Below are 21,441 nucleotides of genomic sequence, written 5' to 3'. Positions count from 1 at the left end.
GGAAAATTATCCCAGAAATGCTACCACTGTTCAAATACAATTGAATGTGATCCCTTGCTATTATCTTTATAGAATTTTTCAAACTATACACAGGAGTCAATCTTACTACTTTATAATATTAGTAACTCAAATTCCAGTTCCTTGGGTACCCACAACTCATGCAGCTTCTTCTCTGCAATGTGCACTACTAACCAAAATCAAATTAAGTGAATATCAGTATTAATATTTAATGATTATTTTTATTAAAGTGGCTTGAGACAGGGTGCCTGGGTGGCTCAGTCGTTCAAGCATCTGACTCTTGATTTGGGCTCAGGTAATGATCTTACAGTAGTGAGATTGGGCCCCAGGTCAGGGGTACTTAAGATTCTCTCCCTCTCTCTCCCCCGCCTCTTCCCTAGTGGTGCTCTCTCAAAAAAAAATAAATAAAAATAAAAATATATGTATGTGTGTATATGTATATATGAATTACAAGTATTTATTGTTGAGGGGTGAAGTAGAAGAATACAATGAACTCAGCTTTCAACTTCAAATTTCATAAAGATACAACGAATCAATCTTAATGGAAACCAGGGGAAAGAATTTCTAAAAACTACAGCAGAAATACACACAGTGGAATTAAAAACTAAGTGCTAGTCCTTTGAAAATTTAATAAAATGCTGAAACTATAGGCAAATCAATCAAGAACAAAAACAAACTCTATGATCTTATAATGGAAGATAAAACATTACAAAAAAACAATGTTTTAAAATTGTCATTATACAGTGAAGGATTTACTAAAAATAAATTGCCAATGCTGACTAAGAATGAAGTAGAAATCAAAAGACAGCTGATGATCCCAACACTGTTTTTCTAAAGAATTAACATAATTCACCCTAGGTTCATGTGGGAGAGCACTGGCTAAAGAACATCTAAGAAAATTTGAAGAACCAAGTGGGAAGACTTTATACTCAACATATCAGAAGTTATGATCACATTATAATAATAAAGACAGTAGGGTACCAATAGCACAGGGACAGATAACAGGCCAATGTAATAAATTAGAGAGCTCAAAAACAACCCACTCAAATATAGAGACCTGAAATAGGTCAGAAATGGCTATACACATTGAGAGAAATGTGGATTCATCAATAATAATTACTAATTAGTTGTCTGTATAGAAAAGTATGGATTCCTAAGTCATAGTCTACACAGAAGTTAATTCCAGGCTATAAAAAAAAAACCTTAATGCTTAAAGCACTTTTAGAAGAAAATATAGAAGAACATCCTTATAAAGACAATAGTAAGGAAGGATTTCCTAAGCCAGATACTAAAATTACAAAACACAGAGAGAATAGGAAGTTCAATTTGATTCCATTAAACTTTAAAACTTTTGCTCAATGCTATAAAAAAAGGAAAAACACTAGCCATAGATTGGGAAAATACAAAATTAATGTTTATGTCTGAAAAGGAGTCATACCTAAAATTGATAAATAATGCCTGCACGTTGGTAAGAAGACAACATATGGGGAGCAAATACAAATTCACAGAATAAGAGACCTAGATGGCCAATTAATACAGGAAAAGATTCTCAGTTCACTAGTAATCTGATCCATGTAAATTAAGGCACCATTCTTCACCCATTAAACAGACAAAAATGTGTAAGCGGGGCAATACCTACAGTTTTCAAAGACAGGAAGGAGGAAACTCCCATATTCTGCTGGGGAGATCTAAATTGCACAGCCACTTTGAAGAGAAATTTAGCAATATCAAGTGCAGGTGAAGATGCTCACACTTTGCTCCAGTATTCTAGACATACACTCTGGAGAAACTCCCCCATATACATACCATATATATTCACATCAGCATTGATTATAATAGCAAAGAGAGGAAACAAGTGAGAGGTTCATCAAGAAAGAGATAAATAAGTAGTATTCCATTGTGTATATAAACCACAATTTCTTTTTTTTTTTAATGTTTATTTATTTTTGAGAGAGACAGAGACAGAATGAGAGTGGGTCAGGGGCAGAGAGAGAGGGAGACACAGAAGCAGAAGGAGGCTCCAGGCTCTGAGCTGTCAGCACAGAGCCCTACGCGGGGCTCAAATCCACAAACTGTGAAATCATGACCTGAGCAGAAGTCAGATGCTCAACTGACTGAGCCACCCAGGCGCCCCTACACCACAATTTCTTTATCCATTCATCAGTTGATGGACATTTAGGTTCTTTCCATAATTTGGCTATTGTTGAAAGTGCTTCTATAAACATTGGGGTACAAGTGCCCCTATGCATCAGCACTCCTGTATCCCTTGGGTAAATTCCTAGCAGTGCTATTGCTGGGTCATAGGGTAGATCTATTTTTAATTTTTTGAGGAACCTTCACACTGTTTTCCAGAGCCGCTGCAGCAGTTTGCATTCCCACCAACAGTGCAAGAGGGTTCCCGTTTCTCCACATCCTCTCCAGCATCTATAGTCTCCTGATTTGTTCATTTTAGCCACTCTGACTGGCATGAGGTGGTATCTCAGGGTGGTGAATGAGAAAGAATGAAATATGGCCTTTTGTAGCAACGTGGATGGAACTGGAGAGTGTTATGCTAAGTGAAATAAATCATACAGAGAAAGACAGATATCATATGTTTTCATTCTTATGTGGATCCTGAGAAACTTAACAGAAGACCATGGGGGAGGGGAAGGAAAAAAAAAAGAGAGGGAAAGAGCTAAACCATAATAGACTCTTAAAAACTGAGAATAAACTGAGGGTTAATGGGGGGTGGGAAGGAGGGGAGGGTGGGTGATGGGCATTGAGGAGGGCACCTATTGGGATGAGCACTGGGTGTTGTATGGAAACCAATTTGACAATAAATTTCATATTAAAAAAAAGGAGATAAATAAGTATTTTGGAAGTATAAAAATATGTAAGAAGTATAGATACCAATTAAAAGAATAAGATAGAATTAAATATCATATATATACACACACACACACACACACACACACACACACATACAGAGAGACAGAGAGAGTCTAGCATCTGCCACAATATGGATGAAAAAAGCAAGCTGCAAACTGACAGGCAGAATCAACCTTGAAAATATGCGTAACAATGCTATCAATAATGTATGGCTACATGAATATGTTGTAAGAGTCTAAGATGACTTAGAAAAGAAAACATCACTTTGAGTATGGTAGTATCTAGTGTTGTAGGGCAAGGTAGACAGGGCTGCAGGTGTGGCTGAAATGTTTTGCTTAAAAATGTTATGAGACAAATGTGGTAAAACATTAAGATTCCCACTGGATAGTGGGAATATATGTTATTCACTTTACTGTTCTATATGTTGGAAATAGTTCATAATTAAAGAAAACACAGACATACACACAGGCATACAAAAAGACAACTGATGACTAAGCTGAGGGCATTTCAAATATCTCTTCCTAAAATTGTTTCACTACAAACATGGTCATTAAATTCATAAGTAATAATGCTTTGTATCATTATTAATATTGTTTTGAAGCAAGGATCAGTACCATAAGACATGAAGCAAAAATGAAGTTCATGCAGGAAAGAAAAAGACAAAAATACATTTGCCACTGACATGATTGCATTTCTAGAAGACTTGACAGAATCATCCAACGTTATATTAATTAATAAAACAGTATGGAAAGTGGGGAGTGTAAGGTAAACTACAACAAGGGAAATCGCACTCTGTTTCCTTGTTTTATTATCCTTCACTACTGGAATAGTTGACGGTCTACACTCTGTTGCTAAATGAACATACTCAAAATGTTTAGGGTCACCCAAACATGGTGCACAATTCAAATTTCTCTCCTACAATATTCTCTAACAAGAGGCTGTTGTATGGAATAAACTGGTGATTGTGTTTTAGAAGCTATACTGTGGAAACATCCCTCTTATAGTATAATTATTTAATATGATTTTGGGTGAAAACCTAATTATATCAAAAAAGAAGTCATTCAAACAGTGACATAACTTTCCAAGAGCCCTTATGTGAAAATTCACAAACTGGGCAGCAGAGACATGAAGCAAGTCCATGTAGGAAAGCAAATCTGCCTCGTGCCACGAGCCATGTCTTCCTGCCTCTCCCCATTTAGGAACTCATGGTCCATTAGCATTTAGTCTTTATCATACTGATTTCTACCTTAATTGTATTGCTGTTAAATAATGTTGCTTGTCTAATACAAATTATGTGAAATTCATTGAAACTTGTCTTATATACAGTAGTGTGGTCAGTTTTTGCCAATATTTCATGTGTACATGGGGAAAATGTATATATTCTCCAATTGTTGGATACACTGTTTTATACAGGACTATTAAATCAGGCTCAGTAATTGTGTCAAATTTCTAAAATCACTACTATTCTTCTGCAAATCTGGAGGACTTCTGTTGGTGTTTTCTGTTTCATGTTTATTATATCTATGGTCATTTTCATGATTTTAAACTTACTTACTTCATAAGTGATAATCCAAAAGTACCCATTACTTTAAGTTCTTAGTGTTCTATATATGCAACTTGTTGCCTCCAATGCTTATGGCTAATTAATGAGTTTCTTTTTATATATTTAATTTCAGATTATACACTCATGTTTGATGAAATTTCATCAGTGGGCAACTTGAGGGACCTGAATTAGAGTGAATTCCCTAAGAGATTTTATATTTGCTTCTGCTAGGTATCCTGAGAGTATTGTCAATCAAGAGCCATTTTTAAATATTAGTACTTACTTTTTTGCCAAGATCACATGAGTACATAAATCCAAGTCCAAATCCATGTGAAGACAGAACTAAAGTGACAAATTATCACAGATTTTCTTAAAATCCATCCAAAGGAAAAGCCAAGACAGGCAAGTTTGCCTGTCATCTTACTGAGCCAGGAGCAGATGCTTGATGGAAGGATGTAAGCCCTTAAAAAACCTAAAACTTTGGAGGTTATAATTTGAACACCCCTTTTTATAAGAGCCCCAAGTCTTATGTAACCCCCTTCAGGTAGCCATTATGGCTCAGGTCTCTTGATTGTTAAGATCTACAATGCTCCCCACAAACCCAGCAGAACAGCCTCTATTCAGAGATTTTTTTTTCCTCTTTTCATTTTCAAGAATGAAATTGACCCCTGTAAACCTCATGTATTTCTTCTGGGCTCAATTTTGCATTTAAAGAATGTAGATTATGTATCATCCAACATTTTCATGTATTTTGTATTAAAGCTGTTTTAGGATATTTAACCCACCTGGCATTACTGAAAATATATCAAATATTACTTTCTTATATTGAATCTTCCTTTTTTCATATTTTTCTTACCCAGAAGAATCTCTGAGGACACCTGACCCTTTGAACATGTGCTGATCAGAACCAGTTGTTCTTGCAGAGAAATCACCTTCTGACTACAAATACACACCTTCATATGAGAGGCTAGTCAAGCACAACCAATAAAAAAAAGAGCAGAAAGTGAATAATTTCTTTTATTTCTACTCATTATCCCGCTCTCTCTATTATATGAAAAATAAGACATTTTGCTATTTTAAACCAAAGGCAAATCTAAAAATCCTCTTGGCTTTCTCTGATCACCTAGAACTCAAACTCTTTTTCTACTAAGATTTCTTTTCATCAGACTCACTCTAGAGAAATTCTTTGTCTTTGTGTACATTGCTATACCACTGTCCTGCTTCTTCCTACTATCTCTAGTGCTCCATTTAGAAATTGAAAAAAAATACATTACCATCATTTTAAAGTGTGGTACCTTTTCCTTTGACAGGAAACAGTTGTAATTTAATGGCAGGATGTCCCATGGGCATAGCAACAACATGATGTAGCTTGACGACTACTTCCCCCACACCACCTGGGATGTGCTGTGGATATAGTCAGTGTCCAATAATAACTTGTTCAATAATTTATTAAATAATTATTCAACTGGCATAAATTCCCAAACACCTTCCATATGTCAAGTCTTCAGCTAACTAAAACACTATTTATCTTTCAGAAAAATGAAGTCAAGTGTTCACTAACACTGCACATTTGCAAGGTGGTGATAAACCAAATTTGTCATCTTAGTTTTTCCCTGGTGAGTTTCCAGATTGAGTTATCCTTTGGCTTGGCAATTTTATACATTCTATAAACCTCTGTACTTTGTTCTTGAATTATTGATGACTCCATTTGGGGGAAATGTTCATGTGCTTTTAACCTTTTACAAATACAACAAACAAGCCCGCCCTTAGTTTTAGGACCTTTCAAATCACAACGAAAAAAGAATAAAGGAACTCTCTAAAAGTCTACCTTTATTTGAAGAAAAATTACTGAGAATGTCTTCTATTTCCACAATATGTTGAAATATTCTCTTTCCCACTGATCTGAATATATTTTTCAACATTATCAGAAGCCTCTAATAGCCAGGTTTAGCTATCTGAAAACAGGTAGCAGGTTTTTCATCATTAAAAGGAAAGTGAATGGTCCTTTGATTTGTTCAGGGGTTAGTGTCCGCCAGTCTCACATTCCAAAATCAGGAAATCAGCCAAAGAAACTACTGGGTGGCCAAGATAGATGTTACCATGTTCATGTGAGACCTACAGAATGATGAGAGAGATGGGAACAAGAAGGAACGGAGAGATTGCTGAAGGCCAGCATAGAGACAGAAGTAGAAAGGACAGCTGGGACTTTGACAGTGATGAAGGAGAAAATTCTGGAAGTGAACACCTCAAACACACAGCAGTCTGAAAAATTTCAGCTCAAGTCATGATCTCATGGCTTGTGGGTTCGAGCCCTATTCTTTGTCCTCCCCTCTCTCCACCCTCCCCATGCACCTGCTCTCTCTCTCTGTCTCAAAAATAAATAAACATTAAAAATGTGTAATTGGGGCAAATGAATTGATATATCTAGAAAGAAATAGAGAACATCAACCTATTATGCAGTAATGGATAATTACAATGATATCTGTGGTCAACCAAAAGGTATTGACTGTTTGAGAATAGGAGAGAAATTCAAACTATTCAGTTTAACATATTATATTTAATTAATTTTGGAAACATTTTAATCAAATTTTGTTAATTTCTAATAATCCTCCGAATTTGTTTTACTGCATATAGGGATAGCCCTCCTATGTTCTAAATAAATTAACATGTCACATCTTGATCTTGACAAATAAATGAATAACTGTTCCACAGTTACAGATTAACTCATTTCAGTCAAGATTGCATTTTTCAAGTGCCATGAGTATAAGAAAGATCTCTGGTATTAAAAACATCTAACCTCAAAAGCTGAAAACAGAGAAACATTATTGAAATATATAGCAGTAAAATTCCTCTACTTCCAAATAATGAAGAAAAGTTCAGTATGGTATGAACTTTTCAACTGTCCAATATTTCTAAAGAAATTCAGCTTCATTCTTTTTTTTTTAATGTTTATTTATTTTTTGAGAGAGAGACAGACTGTGAGCGGGGGAGGGGCAGAGAGAGAAGGAGACACAGAATTCGAAGCAGGCTCCAGGCTCTGAGCTGTCAGCACAGAGCCCGACGTGGGGCTTGAACCCACAAGCTGTGAGACCATCACCTCACGTTTCACTGACTGAACCACCCAGGAGCCCCACAGCTTCATTCTTTTAAACAATTTATAAGAACTGATATATAAAAGGGTACAAATAAATATTGTAATGCCTCAAAAATGTACTTAAACAAAACCTATTATATAATAAATTTTAATAATAATAAACCATTTTAACATAAACTATTCACTGTTTGATACAGGACTTTAAGTCATCCTTAAAGAATGACCTATTTCTTGAGCTCCATTTTTATTCTGAATTTTTTTTTTCTTTCCAAGATTTTATTTAAATTCAAGTTAGTTAACATAGAGTATAATATTGGTTTCAGGACTAGGATTTAGTGATTCATCATTTACATGTATCACCCATTGCTCATCACAAGTGCCATCCTTAACATCCATCACACATTTGGTCCATTACCCCCCCCCACCCCCCACCACTTCCCCTCTAGCAACCCTTAGTTTGTTCTCTACAATTAAGAGTTTCTTATGGATTCTTCTTCTTTAAAAGGGACAAGAGAAAAAGGACTTTTAAAGTTATACTTGTAAAGAATATGTATAATATTTTCTAAGCATCATATATACGAAGTTAGCAGGATCATGGTAAAGACCCTAGAATCCAACTCTACTTCAGATGTGTTAGAGCTACTTCAAATTTGATGAACTTTTTCATTGTTGCCTAAATCAGAGAAGGTTCTCCTTTTTAAATAGTTCTTCATTTAGGGTAATTTCCATCCATTCTCATATTTGGGCTATTCTCAAGTTGAAGTTTCAAAAACACAATTCAAACCTGCCCAATGAAGAAAAGTAATGTGCTGGTTCACATAACTGGGGAGTCAGATCTAGAACTGGTCTCAGCCAAACCTAGAGTCAGAGGTCGAATAACCAAATGGCCTCTCTGTCTCCATCCATAAGATGAACAGGAGGCAAAATATGGCTGCAAACAATCCCAGTTACAAACTCCACAATCAAAAAAAGAAAATTTCTGTTACCTCTTCCTACTTCAGTGGTATGTGTGTGTGTGTGGGGGGGGGGGGGGATGATGTATCTATAAAAGGGAACTCAAACTGACCCAGCTTTGACCAGCCCTGGGCCATAAGTCTATTCCTTTGGCTGTAACAACAAGATAGTTTTATTTACCACTTCATTAAAACAATGAGGGAACAGGAATGGGAATGGGGCATTACTGATACCAAAGAGGGGAAAGCCCATTATACACTAAAATATATACATCAAGTACATGGTTTCTCTTATAAAAGTGACTTGTATATCTCCACTTCCTACTACCAATAGACCTCTAAATAAGGAACTCTGTGAAGATTATGGACATTTTAAAATAAGTCTTAGTTGTCTGTAACACTTGCATAAGTGAAAATAGCATGATGCTCCCCATTTGAGGAGACAAGTTCAACCATTCACCAACAGGACCCTTAAATCCTCAACTTAAAATGGGTTCAGAAAAGTAGCAAAGGTGTCCAACACCATGGTCTATAGAAAAAAGATCACCTGCTTTAATTCCCAGCTGTGTTAGGGACTGGGGATCACTGTCCAAATATGACAAACTTATTACCAAGAAATAAACTTGAAAAGTATACAAGATACCCAGTCTCTACTTTTCTACAGTTTTATATATGACACCCAGAAATCCCCAAGGCTATTTCCAATTAAAATGGTGGCAGTATCCATCTGCCTTAAGATCCCTGCTGATTCCACAATTTTAATGGGAGAAAAGGGATTAGAGATTTGGAAGGAAGTCATCTGAGAGTGCTGGGAAATGAAGAATTGGGGATGAATTGTCAGTTTTCAGAAAGGTGTTTTCAGGTGCAAGGTATAAACATGCATGCAAAAGAAAGGAAAAAGTGTCATTTTAAGTGGAAATTCTCATGGAGACAATGGCAGCCAAAGCAAAAAAAAGTAAGCTCAAGTGGCTTGTGAGAGACCACCAGGTGGTGACAGGAACTAGTGACTCTCGCTGCGTAAGCTTGCGTCCATGCCCTAGTGAAGCAGGTAACCACAATAACTGCAATAACCACAATATCTTCACGTCCTTGTTCATTAATTTTAATGTCTGGATCTCCTGCGGATCCATGTCTGTTTTCCATAGATTTTGATCATGTAATTTCATTTCTTCCTATGTTTAGTCATTTGTGACTGTGAGCCTGAAACTTCATATAAAAGACCATGGAGCCAAGTCTCTGGATGGGTGCCTCACAGGCAGTTATGAGGCATAATCCATCTGATAATCGAGATGCTTCAGAGCAAGGCTTCAGGGTCTGTGAAACCTGTTCCTGACATTAAAAAGGGTCACTCTGGGGCGCCTGGGTGGTGCAGTCAGTTAAGCGTCCGACTTCAGCCAGGTCACGATCTCGCGGTCCGTGAGTTCGAGCCCCACGTCGGGCTCTGGGCTGATGGCTCAGAGCCTGGAACCTGCTTCGGATTCTGTGTCTCCCTCTCTCTCTGCCCCTCCCCCGTTCATGCTCTGTCTCTCTGTCTCAAAAATAAACGTTAAAAAAAAATTTTTTTTTAAATAAATAAATAAAAAGGGTCACTCTGACTCTGAGGGTATGGTCCCTCACCAATACCAAGCGGAAGACTTGGGTGTATACCAGGCCCTTCCTTCTTGGTAGTCCCTGGACTCTAGTTTCTGGCCCTAGAGACCCCAAGACCGACAAAAAGGTTTTCTCAGTTTCTAAGAGTCTCACAAACCCCATGAGAATGGGCAAATGCTCTGAAAGGAAAAGCAGCACCAAATGTCTGCTCTCAGCCCCTTGAGTCCTTGCTGACTGGGTAGCCCTCTGAGACTTTCTGACAGATATTTTCCTTTAATTTTGTCTATATTTTCTGGGTAGTCTCTCTGAGAGAGTAGGTTTATAACAAGCTAGCTTATAATGTTAATATCCCCAGAATTAGTGAAGTGAGCAATAAAAAGATTAGTTTCTATTTGTGCAATACCAATCTGGCAAGTCCCTCATCACCTCTTACCCAGCATTCTCACTCAAAAATGTGTGCTACAAACATATCCACACGTACACGCAAAGATACATACACACATGTATATGTGAGTACACCGACCATGCCCACACAACACTAATGTGTGCTAATTTTATCTTTGAAGTATCTTACTGATATGTAATACATAAATATGTGTATATGACGTGTTTGTGTATCATAACCCTTTATGGTAAACAATATGTATGTGTCACTGAATGCGTTTTTGTGTTTTTCCCATGCCTTGAGTTCTCAGTCAGTGAGAACTGGTGAGCCATATTCTACAGAGGATCCCAGCCAAAATCCTAAGCGTCGCAGCCAAGAGTACTCTATCATTTTGCCCAGTGTCGAGTATATTCCACAACAAGTGTTGTTTACTCAGCTGTGGCCTCTTTTCCTGCCATTTACTTTGTGTTCTGGCAAACAGTATCAACACTACTGGATATCAAAAGTACGCAAGTGAGAATGCTGGACCTCCTTCAAAGAGAAAGAAGGAAATGCAACAGGCTGGGTGTGAAAAGGGCAAGGTTTATCATGACTCGAGTGGCCTTCTGGAAATGAAAAAGCAGCTCCAGAAGGTAAAGACTAACAGATCATTTGGGATTTGTGAAAGTCCTCTGACAGAAGGAGGGACATCATAAAAATCACTGCAGCCTGGGACAGCTGACCAAATATGTTACGGAACGTATCTGGAAGAAAACAGGACAGCAGACAAGTTATGATTTCAGAGGATGTTCAAAGAAAGGAATAAGGATTGCTAAAATATGAAACAAGAATACATCTCCACAGAGAGTAGGCTTCAAAGCCTCTTCAGGGCTCTGTAGCGTGGAGTTGGCTGCTGCTTCTATTCAACTCATGCTTCTCTGTATCCCAATTCCTCGCAGAGGCTGTGTACGCAGGTGTCTACTCTAGCAGGGGATGGCTTCAATAAAAACGGTAATCCTTAAAAAGAACCACGAGCACTTAAAATGTCTATATTAGCAAATATCAAGACATATTTTAAGTAAAAAAATAATTTTTACAGAAAAATAGATATGGTATGATCTCATATTCTTTTAAAATCCTAGAACTATATATAGGTGTATTTATCTCTTCCTCTTTGCCTATATGATATGAAAAAGTTCTAGCATATGTGCTAAATTTTAACAATGGTTACATCTAGAGAAGGAAGTGAATGGAGGTAAGGTAAAAAGTTAAAATAATACTATATTTTTACTTTACTTGTAAGTATTGTTTGAATATGTTTAACAAATTTGTATTTAAATATAGAAATGCATAGAATAAAAAGGTATCATCTCTATTGTGACTGATGCATACCATATGGAACTATTTAATATTAACGTACATTTCACTTTAATAATCTATCATGATCCTAATCTTAGAATAAAACTCAAGAATTTTATAATAACAATTTGTATCATTTTATTTGCTTCCATGGAAGTGACAACATATGGCAAAGGGCCTACTTTTCAGAATATTAAGGATACATTATTGTTCCGCTTGGACTTCAGCTCTTATCACTGGAAACCTGCTTTTTGGTCTGAATTTCTGAAGAACCAGAGAATCCTTAGAGAGAGAAAGAGACAGACCAAAAAATGGAAAAATAAAATCTATGCTCTACTGAAGAGAACGTTTTTTGTTTGGTTAAATAATCTACAAGATTTTGTGCTAGAAAAGTAAGTAAAAAATACATTATTAATATATTACAGAATTATCCTGCCCTGTGTCATATTAGCCAGTGAAAAAAATCTTTCTCTGTTTGTGTCTAAAAAACCACTTTCTCCAAACGTGAGTTTAGATAAACATTTTATATTTGTTTCTCTTTTTTCTGGTCACAGTGTGGGAATGTGGGCAAATGCAATTTCTCTTCAGTCTCAAAAACAGAAAAGAAGAAAAGTGGTTTCTAAAATGCAGTATGTGCACAGTGGTAATAACCAAATGTCAACAGCTAGAAAAGTATATTGTCTCTTTAAATCAGCAACATTACAAAAGAAAGTTCATTTATTTCTTTGAAGTCATAAGGAAACTGATGGCTACATGAGATATTTCCTCAACCAAAACAAAATAAAAATTAGATATTAAAAACCACTGAATATCAAAAGTTATTATTTCATTTCATGCATTACAATTTACTCTCCCAGACTTAATGATGGGCTCCCTATTTGCTGAGTGAATGTTTAACTAGAAATATTCAGAGCCTTGAGATTTCTCATTAATCATGATCATCATTTCATGCCCCTCAACCCTATCCTCCAAAATAACTGTTCAGTGGTTAAAAATCCTTATCAAAATACCAACAACAGTTTTTAAAGAGCTGGAAAAATCTTAAAATTTGTATAGAACGACAAATGACCCCAACTCGCCAAAGCAATCTTTAAAAAAAAAAAAAAAAAAAAAGCAAATCTGGAGGCATCACAATTCTGGACTTCAAGTTACATTATAAAGCTATAGTAATCAGAATAGTATGGTACTGGCACAAAAACAGACACACAGATCATGGAATAGCATAGAAAATACAGGGAAAAAACACAATTATATGGTCAATTTATCTGTGACAAATCAGGAAAGAATATCCGATGGAAAAAAGTGTCTTCAACAAATGGTGCTGGGAAAACTGGACAGCAACATGCAAAAGAATGAAACTGGACCACTTCCTTACACCATACACAGAAATAAATTCAAAATGGATTAAAAACCTGAAGCCATAAAAATCCTAGAAGAGAACAGAGGCAATAACTTCTTTGACATTGGCCATAGCAACTTCTTTCTAGATTTATCTCCTGAGATACGGGAAACAAAAGCAAAAATAAACTATTGAAACTATATCAAAATAAAAAGCTTCTACAAAGTGAAGGAAACAATCAACAAAACTAAAAGGCAACCTATGGAATGGGAGAAAATATTTGTAAATGATATATCCAGTAAAGAGTTAGTGTGCAAATATATAAATAACTTATAAAACTCAACAACAAAAAGTCCAAGTAATCCAATTTAAAAAATGGACAGATGAACAAATATTTCTCCAAAGAAGACATACACATGGCCAACAGATGCATGAAAAGATGCCCATCATCACTTATTACCAGAGAAACACAACTCAAAACTACAATGATATATCACTTCACACTTGTCAGAATGGCTAAAATTAAAAACACAGGAAAGAACAGTTGTTGGTGAGGATGTAGAGAAAAAGGAATCCTTGTGTACTGTTGGTGGGAATGCAAACTGTTCCACTGTGTAAAACAGTATGGCGTATCCTCAAAAACTTAAAAATAGAAGTACCCTAAGAAGTTGCACTACTGGGTATTTACCCAAATGAAAAAACACTAATTCAAAGGGATACGTGCACCCCTATGTTTATAGCAGCATTACTGACAATAGCCAAGATATGGAAGCAACCCAAGTGTCCATCAATTGATGAATGGATAAAAAGGATGCCATTAAAAAAGAAAAAAAAAAAAAAAATATATATATATATAGGAATATTATGCAGCCATTAAAAAGAATGAAATCTTGCCATTTGCAATGAAATGGATTCCAAAAAAATATTAAGCAAAAGCATCAACTAATAATCTGCTAAAATCAAACACAAATTGTATATATATATATATATACAAAATATAAATTTATATACTTATATATGTGCTACACATTTTAAATAAAGTTACTAATAATGTAAATTATTATAAGGATTTACTATTTTCAACAAAAAGTGTTAGCAATAATTTTTTTAAATAACAAAGTTGGTGGAGAAGTACTATGATTGCCACTCTAATACACTCTGACAATATTATAAGTTTTCATAAGCTTTCTGAAAAATAGTGAATCAGTTGTGTTAAACTTTGAAATTTTCTGAGCTTTGAACCATAAAGTCACCTTTTAAAAACTTATTCTAAAATGCAAAGAAAAGAACAATGTAAGTACCAAATTTCATTTCTTAATAATTTATAAAAATAAAAAAACTTATATATTTATTATCAGGGAAATGTCTAATAAAACAAAAAACACACATAGTATATTATAAACTTTTACATGATAGTGTCACAAAATTTTAATGAAGTGGGAAAATGCTCACTATGTTTTACTGTGAAGAAAGCAAGATACATATCTATTATATAACTATTTATTATATATGTAGTGTTATTACCCAAATAGAATTTTCTGTACTACATATCTTCACTAAACTTAAGTCATTGGAGGATAGTGTGCTTGTAGACACAGACACATACACATTATTCAGTCTTTCTCAAATGTGTAGCACATTGTCCATGATCAGGACATGTTTTTTAATCACTTGAATAAACCAGGCCAACAAGTATATATACATACTTAAAGGATTAAATGAAATTTATCAAAGGGTTAACAACTGTATGACATGGATGTTTTTCCTCTTTCCAGATTTTTACAATAAGCATTCATTTTATAAAATATTAAAGAAACAATTACTAACTGAAAAGATATTTCCTAGCCAACTGTAAAAATTAGAGAAATTTGGGGCACCTAGGTGGCTCAGTCAGTCGTGTCCGACTCTTGATTTCAGCTCAGGTCATGATCTCACAGTTTTGTGAGTTTGAGCCCCATGTCAGGCTCTGTGCTGGCAGCAGGGAGCCTGCTTGGGATTCTCTGGCTCTCCCTCTCTCTCTGCCCCTCCCTCACTCATGCTGTCTGTTTCTCTCTCAAAATAATTAAATGAACTTAAACAAAAAACTAATTTGTTAAAAAAAAAATTAGAGAAATTTGAGCAGACTGCTTTCTCTTGAATGTGAATAAACCTGACATTGCTGATGCAGTTCTAATTGATTTTTTTTTTTAAGTGTCTGGGCAGTGTGTAAAAGAAAGGCTACATATTCTCATTGTGTTTGGGCAGCACCAACAGACAGAAGATGAGTATGTTCAGTCACAATTCCTTGTTTTAGGGCCAAAAGAAAGCTGTTGAATAACAACAGACCCACAAAGGGAAGCAAACTAACAAACACTGGGTAGAACAGATAATCCTCAGGTTGAATCCAAGGCTCCCTGACTAACATGACTGTTGCTCATTCACAAAGAGGAACTTGAGTGTTAGTTGGGATAATGTGGTGTGTCAGAAAAGAATTAAGTCAGGAGGCAAGTTTTCATGCCACTCTGCTACAATCCGTGATTTTTGCAAAGGACTCAGTTTGTAGCCTTAGTTCCCTCTCCTCCACCCTACCCCCGCAAAACAGCTTAAACAGAGCCCAAATCTCTTGAAATATCTTCCAGCTACCTTATAGATTTGTTACAACACGTGAGTTCCTTAATAAGCCTGTTAGGCTGAAATATTCACATCCAAAATACAGCAGCTGCTCAAAATGCATTGTTTTTAAAAGCCTTCCAATGAGGTAACATGATGCCTTCACAAGCCAATGCATATTTTATGGATGGTACTGTGTATTGTTTTTGTACTATTATTAATTTAATGAGCACTTTTGTTTGTTACAGATTGGCTAATACATTTTTTATTTCCTATAGTTTGGGTCAAGCCCTTAAGTAATTGGCCTCTAGACAATTTCACATTCAAGGCACAGTTCTTTAATGGAGATCTAAATAAAGTGTGGTATTAAACAGTCTGCTTATGAAAGAAAACTTCTAATCTGATATCTGCGTCAGATGATGTACCCTGGAGGGTTGCCATCTGGTTCATGTATTTTTAATAATTTCAAGATTAGGTCGCTATAGTTCAGATCTACAGCATTCTTTGTTTTATTTAGTTGTGAGTTAAAATGAGTCACTGTAAAACTGGAAGAAGCAACTTCCTATGATTGAAAGGGATGTGGGGTAAAATCCCCAATCTACTTGTAATGTCTTTAAAAACAGTATTTACATTTCAAATCTGAGCTTCATTGGAAATCAACACAAAGTGATAAACCTTTCTTTTAAGAATTTACTTGTGAAATTTTACAGTATTGGGGCAGTTTTGATTGAAAACATTAGTTTAAAAATACTTAAAATTTATTTTAATATTTATTTTTAAAAATAAGGAAAAGTTGACAGGCCCCAAGTAATATTGCTGCTCCTCCTAAGAAACTATATGAAGGAATATCAAAGCTTCTTAGTGAGGCACACTGGATACTGCTGTATCTCTTTTTAGATCACTGGACCAGTATTTCACTAAAGGACAATGAAAAGTCATCCCAACTGACTTAGAGAATTAAGGCTGCTGACAAAATAATTCACTCCCAGAGAGAAAACTATACCAGGGAAAATACAGAGAGTATCTTTTTTGCCATCTTTTCATTTGTTTTCTGGATAGAAATAGCAATGTTTTTTGTTTACATTTTAAATTTCCTCCTCTCCCCAGAATATCTCCTCTTAATTCTTTATAATTGGTAGTAACAAATCATATTTTGTGCTCGTGCAGTTGGAATTTGGAAATTTTCTGACACAATATGTTCACTGAAATTGTTAGGTATATTATAATTTGGCATATTACCAATTTAAAAATTAAAAATTGTATTTAAAAATCCTACATATTACTTTTTACTATATTTTAGTGTTCTTATTGAAGACACACATTTTCATTTCTACACTAAAGAACACAGAATGAAGTTAAAGGAGAAATGTGAAAACATTTCTACATCCCTCAGAGAAAATCACTTAACAGTGATTAATGTTAATATATTATCTTCCATTTATATATGTTATATATATAATTAAAATAATATGGTTTTGATAGACTCTACTGTGGAGCAATTTTGTTCAGTTAACATTAACTATTCTTTAATGTCATTTCAAATGACCATGTTATATGGTATCCCATTGACACAATTTATTTAACTCTCTGTTGCTGCATATTTATTATGCTTTCAGTATTTCACTCTTACTAATATTTTAACAGAAATATTTATTCAACATTCTGAATGAATGCTTAATATAAATCTTAAAAGGGGAAAACAATGGGCCCAACAGACCCTTGTTACATATTACTAAATTATTTTCCATACAGATTCTACTAATTTACACTGACTAGCAAATATAAATCTCACCCCTATCTCATCAGCATTAAGCATACTATTTGCTTTAAGTAGGCTCCACCCCCAGCAAGGAGCCCAAAGTAGGGCTCGAACTCACAACCCTGAGATCAACACCTGAGCTGAGATCAAGAGTCAGACACTCAATCAAGTGAGCCACCCAGGAACTCCAGCATTAATCAAACTATTATCTTTTAAAATGTACATTAGTTTGGTGCTTGAAAAATTATTTTATGAATTGGTATTACCACTGAGCTTCAATATATTCCCACATGTCTGTCCAAGTATATTTATTCTTCTATAAGTTTTTTGTTCATGCCCTTTTCTTAGTCTTTAGAAAATTTGCTTTCTTGTGTTTGTCTTTTCTTTACCTAAGGGTATTCACCTTTTTCTGTACTGCTTAAAGGTGGAAAAAAATAAAAACAATACCAATTCTTTACAATTCTGTAAAGAATACAAAGGAAGGGTATGGAGAGGCTTCATACTGTCCCTCGATTTAAAACTTGGCCAATTCTGTGTGGTTCAAAGCTTATGCTCTATTTAACAGAGAGAGCAGGAAAAGGAAGCTAAAGGAATTCAGAAGTAAAAATTATGTATTTAAGATGTTTTTTATAACATTCTTTTATTTTACAGATAAAGTCAAGCACATAAAACCTGGTTAATGGCAAGACCAAGACTAAAGACTGAAACTCAGGCCATTGGACCTCTGCTTACTATTAACCCACTTTTGGAAAGACAGAATCTTCTAGATCCCTTTGGCACTGTGCCTCAGGCCTCTCCCAGTCAACAGCCAGAGAACATTGTTCATTTGGGATAGAGAGAAAAAGGATGTTGAATCCATGGAGTGGAGAACACTGCCAAACTGCCATTTTTTCCTCTCTTCTTTCTTTGGGTGTAAGACTTCATTGACATGAAAAGTATAAATAATGTCCTGAGAGATTCTGGTTGATTTTGTCTTAGGGCTTAAGATTTGGCCAACTTGCTGCTAAGCGTGACCAAAACAGATTTGAATGGAATCCTGTCGAAAGTGGCAATGATACAAAGCTTATTAAAAAGATTTTGGCAAGGAGCACCTGGGTGGCTCAGTTGGTTGAGCTTCAGCAGTTCATGAGTTTGAGCCCTGCATCCGGCTCACTGCTTTCAGTGCTGAAGCTGTCAGCTCCGAGCCGACTTGGGATCCTCTGTCCCCCGCCTCTCTCTTCCCCTCCCCAACTTGGGCTCTCACTAAAATAATAAAAATAAAAATTCGTAAAATCTTAATGAACTTTAAATTCTGAAGTGCTGATATTTAAAAGGAGTACTTAATAGCAGAAAGATAAATTATACAGGGCACCTGGGTGGCTCAGTCCGTTAAGCATCATTATCTCACTGCTTGTGGGTTCGAGACCTGCCTTGGGCTCTGTGCTGACAGCTCAGAGCCTGGAGCCTGCTTCGAATTCTGTGCCTCCTTTCCCTCTGCCCCTCCCCTACTCCCACTCTCTCTTTCTCTCAAAAATAAAATAAACATTTTAAATTTTGAAAAAAAAAAGATAAATTTACAATAACTGAATCAAGGGCACAATCAGAAAATGCCTGCTCTGGAAACTCATCCAGTTCTCGACTATTCCTGTTTTGGATAAATCCAATTGTGGTTCCCAAATCCACTGGTGTTCTTATGAGTTTGTGTTTCTTCTTGAACAAAGATAGCTACTAGGTTCTGTTATGTGTTTCAATTCAAATCATTTGGACCACTATGTGTAGAAGAATTCTGAGCCAACAGTGGAAAACATCAGAGCTACAATGATCGTTAGGCCATGTCTGTCATCTGTCCAGGAGAGAAGAGCCATAGCTACACATTTGTCATATCTCTGTGCCATTGTCAATAATCAGCAAAAGGCGTGATGGAAATGGTGTTGGTGGGCACAGAAAGAGTAGAACAACCCATTTCCTTGCATTGTGGGTGTAGTACACTTAATTACACACCTTATCCTCGAGCCTGTTCAGGGACACCTTACAGAAAAATAAAAGTCATCTTGGAGCTTCCTGCCCATGAATGTAGGACTTATTTTTAAATCTCCTTTAGACGAAGTACAATTTCTAATTTAACTTCTCAGTTGTCTCCTTTATAGATTTATACTGAAACTATCCTCCAACATTTTGTACAAATGATACAGAAAAGGCTTTTCTCTTCAGTTCAGTGAGTTGAACTGACAGGAACAATCAGCATAGATATAATTACAGCAGTTAATTCATGCCACTTACCAGAAGCACTAATAGTTTATAGTTATAAACTGTTGACTATTACTATCTGTTCAATGAAACAAAAATAAAACTGCAAAATAAGAGTTACATCTCTCAAGAAAAGTAACTTGTAAATGAAATATAAATATAACCCTGAAATAACTTCCACATTTATCAAGAAAAAGTAATTTATACTTTTTAAAATATGCAATTTACTAATAGCTCCTATAATCACAGTAATTCTCACATGAGCAGAGAGCACATGCTCATAACTTTGTAGCTGGCAGTTCATTGAACCAATCTTTTTTGTTGTTGCTGCTGCAATTTACATCCTGATTTTAACACTCATATATTCTAAAAAGAAATGAGTGAATAAATTGAGTTTTATTCTTTAAAGTATCTTCATATTCAACTCATGTATCCCTTTTGAAGTAAAATCCATCCATATATTACTATTTCCAGCACACATACTAAAATTTTCAAGGCATGTGTCAGACCCCTGGAAGAAAAGAATTCACCATGGTGCCCATAAAAATGGCTCCTGAATCCATTCAAACAGACCTCTTTGAGTTTCAAATATACATTTCCAAACTTCTGGTAGACCCTACAACAATGCCTAAGGTCCCCATTTTTATTCAAGTATCACCAACCACAGTTAGCCAGAAAAGGTCTGTTTTTCATTCTTCCCTTCCCCATTTATCCCACATGTGGTAAGTCATCAAGTCCTTTCCCATAATATTATTATACCCTTTATTCCTCTCGTTCCTATAAAGAATCACAACACTAACCACCAAATCAGGAGACTGAATCCAGTCACCAGCCCCAGCCTACACCCTGTAGAGTACAAAATGCAGACAACAATTAATAGTATATAAAACCCTGCTAGGCTGCCCTTAGCATCTCAGTTTAAAGACTCCAAGTCCAAGTTGTCTCATGAAGCAGCTCTCATCATCCACTGTCGTATCTGGTGAGCCTGCTAAGCTCAGAGGTCAGGGGTGGGAGCAGATGGTAGAGATCGCAGGGTTACTGTCCTTCCTTTTCTTTCATTTATACACAGTGATGAGAAATTTTAAATGGCAAGGCATTTCCTCAACACCAGTGGTGCCTCTTTGGGAAAACCTGAAAACTTGTGAGTACATACTTTCCTCCCACCACCAACCTCCATCCTTAACACAAGTGTTGGAAAGACAGTGCTCAACAGAAGGTTTCAAGAGGGAGCCCCCCACACACACCATTTTTAGTCCTAAGTGAAAAATGCTATTTGTCACACCTTGCATCCAGATATTGTGAAATACATCCACATAATCCCATAAAATGAACCAAGGCTCCTTGGAATGAAAGGGAAATAGCAGTTTCATGGACTGAGACAGTAAATATACAAGATGAGCCTGGAGCATCTTATGGTGACAGAGAGTAAGAAAGTGCCCTCCCCTCAAATAATAATAATCACAATGATGGAGATGTGTCAGAGGAACACAGGCAGGCATCAGACATGCAGAGACAAGAGGCGACCAGATGCACAGATTCATGAGACCACATCTGATGTGCAGATCTATGAAATGATGTGGGCATACAACTTCCAGTGAGCTAACCTGATGACTGCTTATCTGGAATAAGACGGGTACACACACCTGCTGCAGGAACCGTTCTGAAAGTTGTTGGGACACCACCGCTGCTAAGTCAGTTTTAACTACAAAAGGCACAGAGAAGAATCAGAGGCTTTCATT

The 21,441-nt window shown here is 36.0% G+C and overlaps 2 long non-coding RNA genes across 6 annotated transcripts in view; one reads left to right on the top strand and one right to left on the bottom strand.

The window, feature by feature from the left end:
• The window catches only part of LOC109498550, a 528,643-nt gene that overhangs the window by 356,434 nt on the left and 150,768 nt on the right, over nt 1-21,441 (bottom strand). The gene's annotated exons all lie outside the window — the stretch shown is intronic.
• On the top strand, nt 10,986-18,758 carry LOC109498606. Its single transcript, XR_002155438.3, has 3 exons — nt 10,986-11,441; nt 11,947-12,181; nt 18,128-18,758. It is a non-coding gene; the product is annotated as an uncharacterized LOC109498606 (long non-coding RNA).

This window comes from Felis catus, chromosome A1, assembly GCF_018350175.1.
Source record: "Felis catus isolate Fca126 chromosome A1, F.catus_Fca126_mat1.0, whole genome shotgun sequence".
Lineage (NCBI taxonomy): Eukaryota > Metazoa > Chordata > Mammalia > Carnivora > Felidae > Felis > Felis catus.
The sequence above is the reverse complement of the archived record's forward strand: the minus strand, read 5'-3'. Positions and strand labels throughout refer to the sequence as shown.